Source organism: Rattus norvegicus, chromosome 17 (genome assembly GCF_021556685.1).
Source record: "Rattus norvegicus strain SHRSP/BbbUtx chromosome 17, alternate assembly SHRSP_T2T, whole genome shotgun sequence".
Classification (NCBI taxonomy): domain Eukaryota; kingdom Metazoa; phylum Chordata; class Mammalia; order Rodentia; family Muridae; genus Rattus; species Rattus norvegicus.
Genome location: NC_141550.1, coordinates 4,205,140 through 4,222,006, shown reverse-complemented (window position 1 = coordinate 4,222,006; position 16,867 = coordinate 4,205,140). Strand labels below are relative to the sequence as shown.

Sequence of the window (16,867 nt, the reverse complement as noted above, 5' to 3'; positions counted from 1 at the left end):
GTTATTCCTACCCTTAAATGACAGACTAATTATTTAAGTGTGACATCTATCCATATGTGATCACGCGTCTATCTCGCGTGACACATGTGTTGCCTTTCTCGTGCATGTTACTAATGTTTCCGTCAACAAATCAAAGGGTGAAGAGTTTATTCTGGCCTCAGAGGTTTCTCTGGGGCTGGGGGTGGGGGAGGTGACAGGTCAAAACAGCTCACAGGATGGCTGTGAAGGAAGTGAGAGGAAGAGGAGGAAAAGAAGGAGGAAGGGGAGGAGGGAAGAAAGGAGGAGATAGAGGTGAGAGGGGAAGGCAGAGAGGGAAGGAGGAAGGGAGGTAGGAAGAGAAGGAGGAAGGGAGGGAGGAAGGGAGGGAGGTAAGAAGGAAGGGAGGGAGGGAGGGAAGGAGGGGGAGGGAGGGAGGGAGGGAGGGAAGGAGGGAGGGAGGATCTGTCTGTGCCTCCCAGAACCCTCTTCTTTTTCCTACATCTCCTCTCCTTTCGTCCCAGTTTGTGGGGTGGTGCTGCTAGGGTTTAAGGCAGGCCTGCTTTCTTAAATCTCCTTGTAAGCACCCAGAGGCATATTTTACCAACTGCCCAGGTACATCTCAGTCCTAGTCAGCTGGCAATCAAGATTAACCAGCTACACAGAGAGAACGTATCACATGAAGCTGACAGGCGTCTATCACGCACAAATCAGATTCCTAGACTCACCCCCAGGTGCATCCGGGAACTCCCGAGTACCCACAGTACAGCGGCAGTGGCTCCGTGTGGTCCACATAACCAGGTGTGGGTTCTCTCAACCCCTCCCTCCCTTTGGGACAAATCGAGAGTGTCCACCAAGGATAATCACAGCCCTAAGAGTGGAGAGAGCAGGAGAATGGGAAAAAGAAGCTCCAGGGCTACCGAGGCCCTGAGAGGGAGACATGGGTGAGTCTCACAGCACAGCCTCACTTTCCTGCCCCATTCCCTCTCCACTTCCTAAGTCACAGTGCACTTCTTCTTTAATGATTTATTTATTTATTTCATGTCTACGAGTGCACTGTAGCTGTCTGCAGACACAGCAGAAGAGGGCATCGGATCCCATTACAGATGGTTGTGAGCCACCATGTGGTTGCTGGCATTTGAACTCAGGACCTCTGGAAGAGCAGTCAGTGCTCTTAACCACTGAGCCATCGCTCCAGTCCCACAGTGCATTTCTTAGGAGCGTGCCTTCACTGAAGCTCCCTTTACCAAGCAGAGGGTCCATGTGCTTGATTTTGTTTTTGATGTTTGAGGTTTTGTTTTTGTCTTTGTGTTTTTCCTGTTGTGTGTGTGGCTACCTGTCGATGTGGGCACATGTGTTCGGATATGCACGCTAGGGTGTGTACGTGTGGAGTCCAACCTCTAGTACCATTCTTCGGAGTTCATCCGCTTTGCTGTTTCTATGGGTTTTGAATCAGTTCTCTCACTGGCCTGAAGCTTACAATATATGCTGGTCTTTCTGGCTAGGGAGCCCGAGGGATCTACCTGCCTCTGCCTCCCAAGTCCACACCAACTCATAGAATTCTTTGTGTGGGTCTGAGGCTCAAACTCAGGTTCTCGCAAGGCAAACACTTTATGAGCTGGACTATCTCCCAGCACAGATGTATGTATGTATGTATGTATGTATGTATGTATGTATGTGTATGTATGATGTATATGTATATGTGTATATGTGGTATATGTGTATGTGTATATGTATATATATATGATGTATATATGTGATGTACATGTATATGTGTATGTATATTATATGATGTATATGTATGTGATGAATATGCATGATGTATATGTGTATGATATATATGTATATGATGTATATGTATGTGATGTAGGTGTATATATGTGCATATAGATATACATATACACACATATATATACATATACATACACACATATATATATATTTATCTATATATATATATATCTTTAAGGAGAGAAAAGTTCTCTTATTTGTTGTCCCTGAAGTCAGGCCTATACTTTCACTCCTTGACCTAGTGAGGGTCATGACCTCCACAGCCCCACCCACAGTGACCGGGTCTGTCTCATATATATAGATTCTTATATATACTGCTTAGGGTGGTTTTATCTCCCCTCCTAGGCCTCAAGCCTCTGGGACTTGCTGGCTACCGTGGTTCTTATTGGTTCTTAGGACTGTGTACCAACCCTTTGCCTTCTGGGGACCCTGTCACCCATGTGTGCCCTGCAGACCACCAGACTCTCCTGTATACAGCTTGTACCTCCCCTGGGCTGTTCAGTCCCTCTGGAGCTAAGTGGAACTTGGGGAAAGCAGGCTGTTTTCCTCATAACATTCGACATTGGCCCTAGTTCCAGACAGTCTGTTTTTCTGAACTTTCCTTCCAAGGAAGTGTGGGAGAAGGTTCTGGAAGGTAGCTTCATAAATAGCAGATAGTTGTGACACACTTCAGCCGGTAAAGCCAGAACCCGTCCGGATGTGTCTTTGATTAATTTGTTTTCTGAACAAATCACAAACACTGGCTTTCCTCTGAAGTAATATTTGGTGAGTTTCATAACAATCTTTTTACAGTAACAGGCAAAACTGACTCATGGGGCAGTGAAACGGGGCTCTCTTGCTTCTCTTGGCATAGCAACTGATTGCCATAAGTCAATTTTCCTGATTACCTCTCTTTCGATGCTGTTCTTTAAGCCAAGAAAATAATCAGGAAGTGAACACTGTGGTGGTTGAGGAGCAGAGGGCGTGAGCCTCTGTCCGTGGGCCGCATGAGTCTTGTGGGCCGAGCAGGCTGTGTAGCAGCCTGGGCTGACCTCAGCTGCCCTTTCTCAGAGCCAAAGCGAATGTCTTCTAAGCAAAGGGCACCCCTCTCCTGGGGTTCTAAATGACACCTTTCATTTATTCACCTTTGATAGTTCCTGGGTTAAATAATTTTAATGTGGGAAACCCTGGGGTAAGTCAGTCAGGAGACAAATTTGACTTGTCGAATTTGGGGTTGGGGATTTAGCTCAGTGGTAGAGCGCTTGCCTAGCAATCACAAGGCCCTGGGTTCAGTCCCCAGCTCCGAAAAAAAAAAGAATGACTTGTCGAATTTGATGTCATCAAAAACCCCCCCAAAATAGGATGGGTACCTGGAGGTTAAGAGGACTGGCTGCTCTTCCAGAGGAGCCGAGTTCGATTCCCAGCACAGATAAGGTGGCTCGTAAGTGCCTATAACTCCAGTTCTAGGAAATCCAACCTCTTCTGCAAGCTTCTACAGGCACTGCACACAGTGTGCAAACATGTGTCACACCAAACACCCACACACCTTAAATGCAGGGCTTGACGATAGCACAAAAGGGAGAACAAAAGAGAAATAGACCCCTTAGGCAGCCCGAGACGGGCTCTGAGATGTAACTGCAGAGCTTTTCCTGCTGAGGGGTAGCTTGTCTACCTCAGCACGTAAGCTGGTCCAGACGGCTGTGTCCCCCCACGCTGCCATCCCACTGTGCTGCTCTTACAGCCCCTGAGTAAAAAACACTCAGAGCCAACTCACCTTCATCTTCTTTCTGTAAACATGTGTGCTATGTCGTCGTCGTCGTCGTCATTGTCGTCGAAGGCCACCTCCCCAACTTTGATCTCTCTCTCACTGAAACTCAGGTGAAAACATTTATTCTGACCACAGACAGGGTCCACTGGCTAAACTGCCTGGCTACAACTGTATTGCTTCCTCCTTTAGCTATCCATCCATCCATCCATCCATCCATCCATCCATCCATCCATCCACCCACCCACCCACCCACCCAGTCAGTCAGTCAGTACGGGCTTGGAGTCCTGTGGGCCAAATGATTGGAAACATAGAGAACAGATTGAGAAGCTGCTTTGGTGCCCTGAACACGATTGCCCATTTTACCTTCGTTGTATCTTTGCTGTGGAAATGGCTCCACCCAGTGGTGCGACTGAGGAATTACACGTCATCTTCGTATTTTAGCAGTCCTGCTTTAGGCAGACGTGAGTTGCAAAATATTTCATAGTGTTAAAGTAATTGATTAGTATGAAATTTTACTAACGCAAAGATTTTCTCTACCAACCCAAACTCCATTAGAATCTTTGATAAACATCATGATGTCTGTCTTGTCAGGTAAGAGTTAATATTGAGTTATAGCAGTGGTTCTCAACCTGTGAGTGGCAACCGTTTTGGCGAATCTCTTATCTCCAAAAATATTTACACCACGGTTCATAACAGTAACAAAACTACAGTTATGAAGTAGCAACTAGGATAATTTTATGGTTGTGGATTACCACAACATGGACTCCATTAAAGTGTTGCAGTGCCACGAAGCTTGAGAACCACCGACTTACAGGAAGAATAGTCGAAGTCAGATTTCTACTTAACTAAACTGAAGTATACTCACCTCCTCGACGTGTGTGTGTGTGTGTGCGTGTGTGTGTGTGTGTGTGTGTGTGTGTGTGTGGTGTACACATGTGTCTGCATGTACATACATGCTCAGCATGCACTCAGTTGTGTAGAGCTTTGAGGTCTGTGTGGTATGAGGTGCACACGTGTGTGTGCATGTGCATATACGCTTAGCATGCAATCAGGTGTGTAGAGCTCTGAGGTCTGTGTGATGTGAGGTGTACACATGTGTATGCATCTGTATATATGCTCAGCATGTGCTCAGATGTAGAGTTCATAGGTCTGTGTGGTATGAGGTGCACACATGTGTGTGCATGTACATATGTGCTCAGTATGCACTAAAGCATAGAGCTCTGAGGTCTGTGTGGTGTGAGGTGCACACACGTGTGTGCATGTACATACATGCTCAGCATACACTCAGGTGTGTAGAGCTCTGAGGTCTGTGTGGGTGCCTTTTTCAATTGCTCTCTTATTTATTTTATTAATTTATTCTTTGACAAGTTGATACATATGTATAATACATTCTGTTCACCATCATTCCTTCGCTCTTTCTTACCTTCCTCCTGTTCCAAGCTCCATCCCTCTTGTTTCTGCATCGTGATCCACCAGCTCTAATGAGTGCCATTAGCATGGGCTTGAGTGTGGAGAGTCCACTGCATTATGGATAACTCAGAAAAAGCTACATCACTGAAGACAGCGATTTCCTCTTCCCCACCCCTGCAGCCTTCCACTGCCATACTCCCTGGATTGGGGGATCCTATGAAACTCTCCCCCATCTATGATTGGATGTTTTGGGGCTCCGGCTTGTGCAGACAACTGTAGCCATTATGAGTTTGTGGGTGTGGCAGTCATATCATGCCCACATGACAGCACCTTTTGTCCCTTCTCTCTACCAGTCAGATCTTCAATTCTTTCTCCTGCCTCTTCCCCAATGTTCTCCAAGCTGTGCAGGAGATAATAGGGCTGTTTTGTGAAAGGTTGAGCATGCATTGTAACTGGTTCTCACATTGTCACCAATCATGAGTTTGTGTTAAACATGGTTCCCTGTGAAGACAAAATTCTTTGAACAAACCTTAAGGATGCTACTAGTCCACAGAGCAAACATAAATATTTAAGATGCAATTTGGCAATATGTCCACTTAGCAAAATAAACACAGTAGGCTCACCCCCAGAACCAATGTCTCCCCTAGCCATGGGTCTTTGACCAGACCTCCATTAGGGCGTGAGCTCCCTCCTACGAAGTGGGCCTTGTATCCCACTTTATCACTCAGTTGGTTACTCCCATAACGGCTGTGTTTTCTGTCATTATTTTGTGTGTGTGAATTTTTGCCTATGTATGTATGTATGTATGTATGTATGTATGTATGTATGTATGTGTACTGTGTGAGCACCTGTCTCCTTTGAAGGTCAGAGGAAGCCTCTGGGTCTCCTAAAACTGTAGTTACAGATAGTTGTGAGTACCATGTAGATGCTGAGGCCTGAGCTCAGTCCTCTGCAAAGAGGAACAAGTACTCTTAACCATCGAGCCATCTCTCCAGGTCTTCATTGAGCACTTTAAAGTCTTTGTTGCAGACATCTTTTGTTTCCTTAGTATGGTGGTTTGAAAACACTTGGCCCAGGAAGTGACACTATTAGGAGGTGTGCCCTTGTTGGAGGAAGCGTATCACTGTCTGAGTGGGCTTTGAGACCCTCCTCCTAACCATGTGGGAAGCCAGTCTTCTCCTAGCAGCCTTCAGATGAAGATGTAGAACTCTCAGCTCCTCCTGTGCCATGCCTGCCTAGATGCTGCCCTGCTCCCACCTTGATGATGATGGACTGAACCTCTGAATCTGTAAGCCAGCCCCAATTCAATGTTGTCCTTACGAGAGTTGCCTTGGTCATGGTGTCTGTTCACAGCAGTAAAACCCTAACTAAGACACTTAAATCTTATTCCCAGTTGGTGTGCTATCTGTGGCTGTTAAGAAAGGGGTCACTGGGGGCTGGAGAGATGACTCAGTGGTTAAGGGCACTGACTGCTCTTCCAGAGGTCCTGAGTTCAAATCCCAGAAACCACATGGTGGCTCACAACCATCTGTAATGGGATCTGATGCCCTCTTCTGGTGTGTCTGAAGACAGCTACAGTGTACTCAAATATAATAAATAAATAAATAAATAAATAAATAAATAAATAAATAAATGTTTTTCTTTTAAAAAGGAATCTTTTTAAAAGGAATCTTTCCCTTGCTTTTTTCCCCCAATACACTTGTTGTTGGTGTATGATAGGAAGGCTCGTGGTTTGCATTGGTTAACTTTGTCCCTGCCACTTTGTTGAGTAAATTACACAGGGCCTACCCACACTCCTTCTGCCTGCATAATTGTGAATCTTCAGAGCTCCTCATTGTTGCAGGGGGATGAGCCTTGCAGCCTCTGCTTACCAGCTAGGCAGGATGAGGAACATCCAGCAGGGGGAGGGCTGAGCAAGCTGCTGAGATGCCCAGGGAGTTGGCAAACAGAGCAGCAGCAGGATGGGGAAGGCGCATCTACCTCCCTGCAGGGTTGCAGGGTCCAGCGTTTGGCCCAGAGAGGGCCCACTCCTTGACTGTCACAACTGTGCTCCCCAAGACACTGAGCGCCGCCTGCTGTGCCCTCCTCCTCTCCCTGGCCAAGTTGTGAGTTTTACAAACCAGAGGAGCCTGGGGAAGCCCTGGGAGCTGGCTGTACTACCTGGTTGCCATGGCAACTAAAGGAAAAGCGGGTCAGGCCAAGAAGCTATATGAATTGTGCATAAGGGTTTCTGAGTTTCTGTGACCTAGAGACTCCACTTCAGAGGTCACAAGAAAACCCGCTGTGGAATTTTACTGCTGCCTTGCTCTGTGGGAGGGAAGGAGAAACAAGAGGGACAGTGCAGGAGGCATGAACAATGACCTCAGGAGTCTGTTTAAACCATGGAGAGCCCAGTGAAAGCTTTCAAAGGAAGAACAATCCTCAAACACCACATTCAGGTTCCTGGACCTCAAATTCGGTCTCAGAGCAGAGGTCAAATAGCAGCTGAATGGAAGAGCTAGAATGACTTAGGACAGTGCCTCGGACCAGCCCTAGCATCTCAAGGGAGATGGGCGATAAGGCTGACTCTCAGCCCAAAGGACAGAGGTGCCTGCCTCACAGGAGCGTCTGCCCTGTGCGGAGGACTGTTCCATACAGCTTTGAGGAGCCTGTGCGGTCATATACAAGGTTTGGGCTAAGCTCACACAGCAGGGTGAGAGAAAACAATCTGAAAGGGAAGGGTCCCTCTAGCTCTCTGGCTCATCTGGAGAAACTGGGGCGGGGATGACCTCACCGCTCCGAGCACCGATGATTTTTGTATAAAATGAAGGACAACTCAAAAGTCCAGCAGAGAGAGACCCACTCGCAGGGCATCACTAATGCCTGATAGAACTTAATAAATGAAACTGGAACATACATCTGGCTCTCTTCCAGAGTAACGAGGGAAAATCATTTGTGTGGGATCCCTTAGGACACTTGGGTCATCTCTCACATCTCGTTCCCACTGTATGCAAGAAACCGTGTGTGGGGGGCAGATGGTATGGTTCCTCTTGAGAGTCAAATATGGGGGGTGGGGATTTAGGGTCACCATGGAAACGGATCTCTGTGCACGTCTGTGAGGCATTCTCTCTATTAGGCTAATGGCGCTAGGAAGACCCGCCCTAAACGCGGATGGTACCATTTCATGGCTCGGGACCCAGACTGAATAAAAAGGAGAAAGTGAGATGAGCAAAGGCTTGCATTTCTTTGTGCATTCTGAGTGTGGATGTGACGTCCTATCTCCATTGCTTCCCCGCCATGATGGGCAACACCGGGAACTGTGAGCTAAAACACTTCCTTCAGTTGCTCTTGTTAGGGGTTTTGTTACAAGAATGAAGCAACCAACTGACACAGCACATGCCTTACCTTTACAGCCCAAAGAACCATACCGGAAATCTGTACCCAAGGTTCTTACCCATGGCTGGGCCTATTCACTTGTAATCAAAACCATAATGCTTAGTTTAAAAAAAAATAATAAAAAAGGACGGATACACTCGTAGCAATATTTTATAAAATATTGAGCTACCCACCTCGATGCTTTACGTTGATAAATAAAAACACACACACAGCCTTATATTTGATATGCCTTAAGCAGCGCAATAGCTGGACCACTTCCTAACCTCTGTGCGCTTAACCCACCTCCCGCTGATAATCCCGGGTCATCACTTACTACCTTCCCTTGACTGCCCTGGACCCAGCATTCCGGCTACACTCTCCGTGCTCCTACATAGCGGCTACATCTCTCTGTCCTGCACTCTTCTCAGCCATGACGCCTCCTCTCCTCCACTTTTCCAGGCATGGTGGATCTTCGCTTCTCTGGAAATCCTAAAAGTTCTGCCTCTGCCTGCCCTGCCCAGTCATTGCCTACTGGCATCTTTATTTACCAATCAGAACCAACTAGGGGCAGGGTCCCTCGGTGTCTTACTGGCAGTGGTGCGAGCAGCATTAGGCCAAACCCACTACATGCACTTCCTATATGAGAGGAAATCGCGGTGGCCTTGGCAAAGCCTGAGCTCACTCGTGTCATTCTCAGGCTGAGGAGAGTTCATTTCTCCTCTTTTCTAATGAGCTGGCCCCACCCGTGCCCCAACAAAATGTGGTAAAGGGGAGTTTAGCCTTTGGAGGACTGGCCACTTGCACGTTCTTCTTTCTGAACACCTCCTCTTAGAACGGAGAGCATGCCATTCTGTGAGGAAAACCAACCTGTACGCCAGAGGCCCGTGAGGAAAGCTCGGTCCCCAGTCATCACACCTAGTCAGGGCTCCAGCTGGTGGCCCATACCACGCGTGGCAATGGTGCACTGAGGAAAAGCCGCGTCGGACATTCCATCCACACGACTGCAGCTTAGTCAAAAATGATGTGGAGTGGGGGCTTCTCCCAGCAGAGTCTCCTCGACTTTTTCTAGAACTGGGAAAGATGACAGAATGGCTACCCTGTTGGTTTCCCCAGTCTTACGGCATTTTCCTGCTAACTTCGGATGGTGAGAATTAACTAAAATACAACACTGGACAGGTCTCGAGCAGGGAAGCAGCCCGCGTGCATTTGATCTCAAGGAGCGTGATTTTAAGCTTGCTTGCACTAATTGTCTAATACCCTCTTGGGTATAATTGCAAATTATCCCAGCCATGCTTTCAGGGGATAAAAGCGGGGAAGAAATGGTCTTAATTTGATTAACCACCGATTTATCCACATCAATCCGTTTACGGTCAGCCTTTATTTTAATGCTTCCTCGGACCGGGTGAGAACAAAACACGCAAAGCCCAAGGTCAAAACGATCAAAGAGAACCTAACAAATGTTGAGTTAGTTCTTGTTGAGTTGTGACTTCCTGTAGTCAGGGATGCTTTCCTGTGCTGAGACCAGAAGACCAAGAGGTCAGTCACACTGTTTTCACAGGAAAAGAGAAGAAGCAGGTCAGGCTCCCGGGGCTGGTGAGTTGGACTAAGCCTTCACTTTCCTTGAGGGCTTGAACGCTGAGGGCTCTGTGGGTTCTAACGCTCCAAGTCTGTCCTGCTTATTACCCTCCCTGGCTCCTGCTGTCACCGTTCTGACTTTGAACTACTACTTTTTATTTCCAACTCCACGGTCTAGGGGCTTCTGCCCAACCCTGATGTCCGTCCTCAGAAAATTCCATAGTCCTTGAGAACACCGTGTCCTCCTCATAGCCATGAGCCCAGCCTCCAGTGTTGTCACACATCAGGGAGCGATAGCCCCAGGTACAGCAAAACGCTGACCTCTCACCTTCATCCTGGTTCCTGCTGCTTTGTCCTGCACACCTATCAGTCTAAGGAGACCACTGCTCTCTGAAACTGCTTCGTGTGTCTTAGTCACCTGTCCTCACAGCTCCTGGGCCACAGAGACGTGCAGCAGCTTACATGTAACATTGCAGGTGCTCAGAAAGTACATGGCTAAGCCTCTCCTGCTTCTTTCTGCTGCGTTCTCTTGTGGAATTTTGATGTTTCGATCCTGCTGGCCATGAGGGGACAGATAGTCTGAAATCCAGTGGTAAGAATACTCCAGCCCTCATGGGCCGGCAATCATCCCACCTCTTGCATCCCGCAAGAGAAGCGACCTTGGTACCTGGTGATAACCTGTCATTACCAGAATGCTCCATGAAGAAACAGAATGGAATCTAAAATGTCATCCCAAACCGTGCCATGCTGATTAAAGTGGAGGGAATAGTGTTAGCATGGCCCCCAAGAGCGGCTAAGCATGATCTCCTCTGTCTGGTGAAAGGACAACTCTCCCAGACTACCATCTAAACTCCTCTTGAATCCCCATGTATCACACACAAACACCACACACTCACCAAGCAGGAGACTAGAATTTTTCACTGGTCTTAGATGGGCTAAAAACCTTCAGAAAGTCTCTTGCTTTGTTTGGGGCCATCACCATCATCATCATCATCATCATCATCATCATCATCACCACCACCATCACCATCATCATTCGGAGGCTTATGCCATACTAAGAACCACACCCCCCCATTCCCAAATACACAAGGCAGAAGTTGCTTAGATAGGAAACATTTTGGGGACAAGAAGCAAGTGAGCTAAGCCAAGAAGGGTGGATAATATCTAAGAGTAGGCCTAGGGAGAGACAGAGCCTGACAGGGCTGGTCTTCCTTGTTGGCACTGGAGGAGGGCAGGGAGAGGCAGATCTGGCCTACCATAAGACACCTTGGGAATACAAATTTGGCTCTGTGGCCCTTGGAGAGTCTTGAAGGTTTAAGTCAGGATTATACCACGAAGGCCATTTTGTGTGGAAAGGTCAACACTGCTTCCCTGAGGGGGCTGATTGGCGGGAGGGTGGGGCTGATTGATGGGAGGGTTGTCTACGTAAGGGCTCAACATTTTGCTATAGAAAACAAGGTCCCTATTAATATGCACCAGCTTCCCTGGTTTTTCCATATCTTTTCATTTATGTGTGGGCGTGATGAGTACGGTCTGTATACAAATGGGCATACTCATGCATGCACTTGTGTGTGCTGTTGTGGAGGTCAGCGTTTCTTCTATTATTCTGCGTATTAGTGTGTGTGTGTGTGTGTGTGTGTGTGTGTGTGTGTGTGTGTGAGAGAGAGAGAGAGAGAGAGAGAGAGAGAGAGAGAGAGAGAGAGAGAGAGATAGGGTCTCGCTGTGGACTTCCAGCTTCCCGCCTTGGCTAGACTGGCAGCCAGCAATTCCCTAAGTACCCTCATGTCTCTGCCTCCCGATCACTGAGGTCACACAAATGTGCTGCCGTCCCCAGCTGCTCACACAGGTGCTGAGGTTGAACGTGGGTTCTACGCTTATGCAGCAGTCGCTTTATCCTCTGAGTCGTCCTCCAGCCGACTGCTAGTGAAAAACCAAATACCGGCCAACGTCAGTTTGGTGAAGTCAGGGAAAACCATCAAGAGGACATAGCAGAGACCACGCACTTGACGTCCCATGTTGACAATGGGCTGCTTGCATTCCTAAGACTCACGATAATAGTATAACAGGACAAAGATGGCGTCTTTATGTGGGATGATGTCATCACGCAGGTGAAGGCAAGTACAAGATAGAACGAGGCCTGTCATTGGACGGGAAGGAAGGATGGGCGGGAGAAAAGTTTTTAAAAGGGAGGAGGAGACTGGAGTGAGGGAGAAGCCGTGGAGAGAACATGGAGGCAGATGTTAAGATTCCTCTCTGCACATTTACAGGTTATGAATGTTCTTAAGGGGTGGATGTGTACAGGGCTTTGTGTGTCTAGGTGGGCAATTATATCTCATCAATTGGATCAGAGGTTATTGTGTTGTGTGTTCTTTCATGTGGTGATTTAAGTTCAAGAGAGTGTGTAGTAGCCAAAGACACTGGGCCACCATGGAATCAGGATGTATACTTCTGGCATGGTGGCAGCCTGCCTTGGGAACTAGATGGGTAGAGAGATTGTTACCAGGCTCAGAGAGAGGCCATCGGCAGTGCGATAGGGGATGGAGCAGAGCGGGTGAGACGCTTTGCTGACTAAGATAAAGATATCTACCAGATATCTTGGGGCACTACGGTGCTGGACCTAGTGTGGGGTTAAAGACAGCATTTCTTTTTTATAATTTTACAGCAACATCTTCACATCACTGTATTTCAGTATCTAATTTATCAAAAAACATCGGCATCCTTCTCAATCGGTATTGCAAAGTATTCGTGCTCTCCTCCATTCTTCAGAAGGCCTCCATTTTCCTGTAAGAGGATTTAAATAATTACATCGGGAAGTGTGAAAGAAAGAGTTGATTTTCAGCTTTAACTAGGGAGGAATGCATTTTTAAGTTCCCTAGAAATAGGATGGTTTTGACACTTCTGTGAGTGTCTAAGCTAGACTTAGCAAGATGGCGTCTACATGCCCATTATACAAAGAGTGGAGGGCTCTGGTATGCACGAAGGAGAAAGGCCTCTTCTACCTCTGAGAGCACGTGGAAGGGAAAGTGTGATTGTTCGTTTTAATTGTCAATCTGGAACCGCCACGTCTGAAGAGTCTCTGAAGGGGGCTGTCTGGATTGACCCTCCTGAGTTTGTCCATGGGAGGTTATCTCTTGTTCCTGTTAATTCATGTGAGAAAACTAGGCCTCAAAGGAGGCACCACACCCCCTGGGGTTTGAGTCCCGAATTGTAGAAGAGCAGAGAAAGCAAGCTAAGCAGAAGGCGTGGGTGCCTGCATTCTCTCTGCTCTCGACTGTGGATGTGTCTGGCTGCTTCAAGCTCCTGCCTAGATTCTGCCACAGTGATGGTCTGTGACCTGTTCTGTGACTCACTCTCCCCTAAGCTGCTTTTACTTGCAGTGGTTTTGTTGTTGTTGTTTGTTTGTTTGTTTATTAGATATATTTATTTGCATTTCAAATGTTATTCCCTTTCCCGGTTTCCTGACTATAAGTCCCATCCCCTCCCCCTCCCACATATGGGTGTTCTCCCCATCCACTCCCTTACCATCCCCCCACATTCCCCTGCACTGGGGGTCCAACCTTGGCAGGACCACGGGCTTCCCCTTTCACTGGTGCCCCAGCAAGGCTATTCTCTGCTGCATATGCAATTGGAGACCTCGGTCCATCCATGAGACAGAAGCTCCAAGATTTCCAGTGGATGCCCCAACCCTTGAATGGTGCCAAACCCTTACATACCAGGTTTCCCTCTACATATACACACACATGCAAAGCTGGAATAGAATAGTTACAGTGCACACTCATGGGACTGTATGTAAATATGGCCTCGCTTCCTGGAAAGAGACGAGACACTATTAGTATGATGACGGAGGCAGGAAACGGGATGGCAGACCTGTAAATGAGACCAAGCACCGGGCAGTTCCTTTTTACTTCCTGCGTTTGATTCCTGTGCCTCGTGAGGAAGACAGCCGTCGTCTTTGTTTTTATAAACCTGTTTGTACCTGCTGCCTGTAACACGATGTTTTAAAGGGTGTGACTGACACACACGGTGCCTTGCACTGCTATTTGTGGCAAGAACATGTAACACGCAGTTCCTTCGCATATGTAGTGTAGTAACAAGAACGCACTGCTAGGCTGGGTATGGCTCCACCGCAGAGCACTGGCTTAGCCTCTTCATAGTTCTAGGCTCAACCCCTGGAAACGAGAGCAGAATCTCGTTACCCAGGCAGGTCGTTCAAACCCACTGTACAAAGGAGGGTTCCTTCTGTCACGAGGGAGGAATCTCTGCCCTGCGTGGAGACCTAACGTTCCAGTTGGCCTGTGTCAATCACTGAGCCAGGGGAGGCAACACGACCCCTAGGAAGCTGAGTGCGCTGTAGAGATGGGCGGGGTCCTTCCCAGAATCCCTAGCTGCCATGCGGCTTTATAAGTCTACGCATTTTCTGAATTATTCGGAAAGCCTAACTTCCCCCACCTCATTTCTATCTCATGCCTTAGGTCACTTTGCCAGCACTTTGGGCTTCTTCAACATTGTGGGCCGTCTTAATCTTTTTCTGAAGCTTCCATCACTGCCGTGTGCCTGCTTATCCATCCGTCCAACCTCCACCCTAATTTAAAGAGTGTGGTTTTTTTTCCTTTCATCAAGTCTCCTCCTCTCTAAAGATGTGGAGATTACAGCTCGCCCGCTTGAAAGGGATGTAAGGATGTTCTCTTAAACTCCAGTAAACCTGTCTCTGAGCCTCTGTTTTCATCCATTCTTGAAGGTTTTTTAAGATTTATTTATTGTTAATTATATAAGCACACTGTCGTCGTCTTCAGACACACCAGAAGAGGGCATGGATCCCATTACAGATGGTTGTGAGCCACCATGTGGTTGCTAGGAATTGAACTCAGGACCTTTGGAAGAGCACTCAGTGCTCTTAACTGTTGAGCCATCTCTCCAGCCCCATTCTTGAAGTTTTAAAAATCATGTGTATGGCTGTTTGGCCTGGATTGATGTTTATGTCTCAGTTCAGTGTCTGGTACCCACAGGAGCTAGAAGAGGGGGTCAGATCCCTTGGCATCTGGACTAGGCAGTCATGAGTCATTAGAGATGTGCTGAGAATCAAGCCTGGATCCTCAGCAAGAACCCCCGGCTCTTAACCACCCAGCCACGTCCTTGGTCCCCTTTCTAATTCTTTTATTAAAGAGACTACAAGCCCCCACATGGGTGCCCTATGTACCCCGGCACCATCTGGCAAGCGCAGAGAGGCTTCCCAGATGCTAGAAACAATAGTTGGACACACCACACTCCTTAGCACAACCATCACGTCACCATGAAAAATGGTTCAGTTCACATAATTCATCTTTGTAAGGTTTTCCACACTGGCCACCGATTTTTCTGAATGCTAGGATATTCCTGAATGCACTCTGTGACTTTATAATAAGAAATCAAATTTCTGGGGCACCTGCGCAGTGGGACCATCACCTATCTCCAATTTGTAATATGGTTGTTGTCCATAAGATGGGGCCAAAGAGCCAGGAAGTGTAGTTCCCCTCTGGAAGCTAAATCTGCCTCAGGAGCTAAAATCTCTCCACTTACATAATGGGGTGGAGTGAGTTGGGGTTCCGACCCTGGACGTGGCTCCTGTAGGTCCATCCTGTCTTTAGTGTTTCTGCCACCCAGAGCCAACTGACAGTCCACATGGGTGAAAATGGACACAGAAATTACTTCACCTGGAAGGATTTCTGCCAATTTTTTAAAACACAGAGAAACACAGAGAAAGTAAAGGAAGACACTTCAAAGCATGAAATACCAGTGGTATTTACCAGGGAATGAAGCTCCAGCCATCACAAAAGCCCAGATTGCCAGAGCTCTTGATCGAGGGTTTTAATCAAAATGCACCCAGCTGCCTGTGTTTAATGTTAATTGTGAGCTCTTTATCTGTCAGCCAATCGCTGCTCTTCTGGGCTGGCACAGTGACAAAAACAGCCCAGTCACCAAATTCTCTTCCTGACTCATTTGGTTAAGGTGAGGTGAGGTGGATGGGGTGCGGTGGGGTATAAATCACTTCCAGGTCTGGCCAGTCTTGGTATGAAGGACTTCACTGGTTTTATAATGCTAAATAACGCCTATGCCTGAAAATTTCCTCTCTGCCTTCCAGATGCACCTGTGTGCAGTGAGAAACCATCAAAACCCAGTTCTCCTTCCTGCCGACAAAAGGCAATGTAGCATCTTCACGTCATAACATCTTTGTTGGGGTCCACTGTGGCTCAGACAAGCTGCTTTACTTAGTAGCTCCCTCTGCTCCCTGACTAGCCCTAGAGTGGGTTCTACAATTTAGAGAAGTTTCTCTTTCCTCTCATCTATTTTCTCTCAGATTGCTGAACAGTTCAAGCACTCCAGCCAATCCCCACCCCCACCCCCATTCCCACCCAGAGGGAGGGATAACTCAGTCCGGTTTCTGGCCTGGAAGGTAAGCAATGCACTGGGCTGGGGTGAATGGAGAAAACACTACCCCTCCCCCACTCCATTCTATCCCCCTCCCCCTCAACTTCATAAGTGGTTGGTGAAAAGGAAGTCTTCCTGGCAGTCTCTAAAGGAGCAGAGGATTTCTAGAGTTACCTCAGGCACGTGGCGAGTGCACCTTGCAACCTTCCACAACCTTGAGCCCAACTTAGAGAATTGCGAAGACAGTGCCAGTTACTGGCCGTGGTGCTTAGCAAAGAGTTTGTCCCATCTTTGGTCTTTTACATATAGATGGCAGTTAATATTCAAACAAATGTAAGCAAACCCACGGGTTGATTAAATTAAATCTTCTCCGGCTCGATTTACATAACTTGGCGCAATCAGAACGGGGAGAGGGAGAAAGTGGAACTGGACGGAGAGGTACACACTGCGGCCCTCTGGAATCAGGCATAATTGCACAGAGTTGTAAATTCTGCTGCTCCTGAAGGCCCAGTTGGCCGAAGCTAACTGCAATCTCAAAATATTAACAGATGTGAGTTGCTGAGCTGGCAAGTTAATTAAAGTCTTAGATAAACAAGCAGGACAATTGTA

General features: G+C 47.5%; 2 long non-coding RNA genes across 3 annotated transcripts in view; both read right to left on the bottom strand.

Annotated features, from left to right (window-relative positions):
- Nucleotides 1–4,098, bottom strand: part of LOC100912124 (uncharacterized) — an 85,954-nt gene extending 81,856 nt beyond the window's left edge. The window contains exons 1-2 of the long non-coding RNA XR_015641400.1: nucleotides 3,878–4,098; nucleotides 3,521–3,613 (exon numbers count right to left, since the gene is read on the bottom strand). This is a non-coding gene — a long non-coding RNA (uncharacterized LOC100912124). The remainder of the gene's footprint in view (nucleotides 1–3,520; nucleotides 3,614–3,877) is intronic.
- Nucleotides 4,099–9,637: 5,539 nt separating this feature from the next.
- Nucleotides 9,638–16,867, bottom strand: part of LOC147999943 (uncharacterized) — a 109,950-nt gene continuing 102,720 nt past the window's right edge. Inside the window, exon 4 of one of the 2 annotated variants that reach the window (XR_015641399.1) lies at nucleotides 9,638–12,634. This is a non-coding gene — a long non-coding RNA (uncharacterized LOC147999943). The remainder of the gene's footprint in view (nucleotides 12,635–16,867) is intronic. The other variant, XR_015641398.1, reaches the window with a different exon arrangement.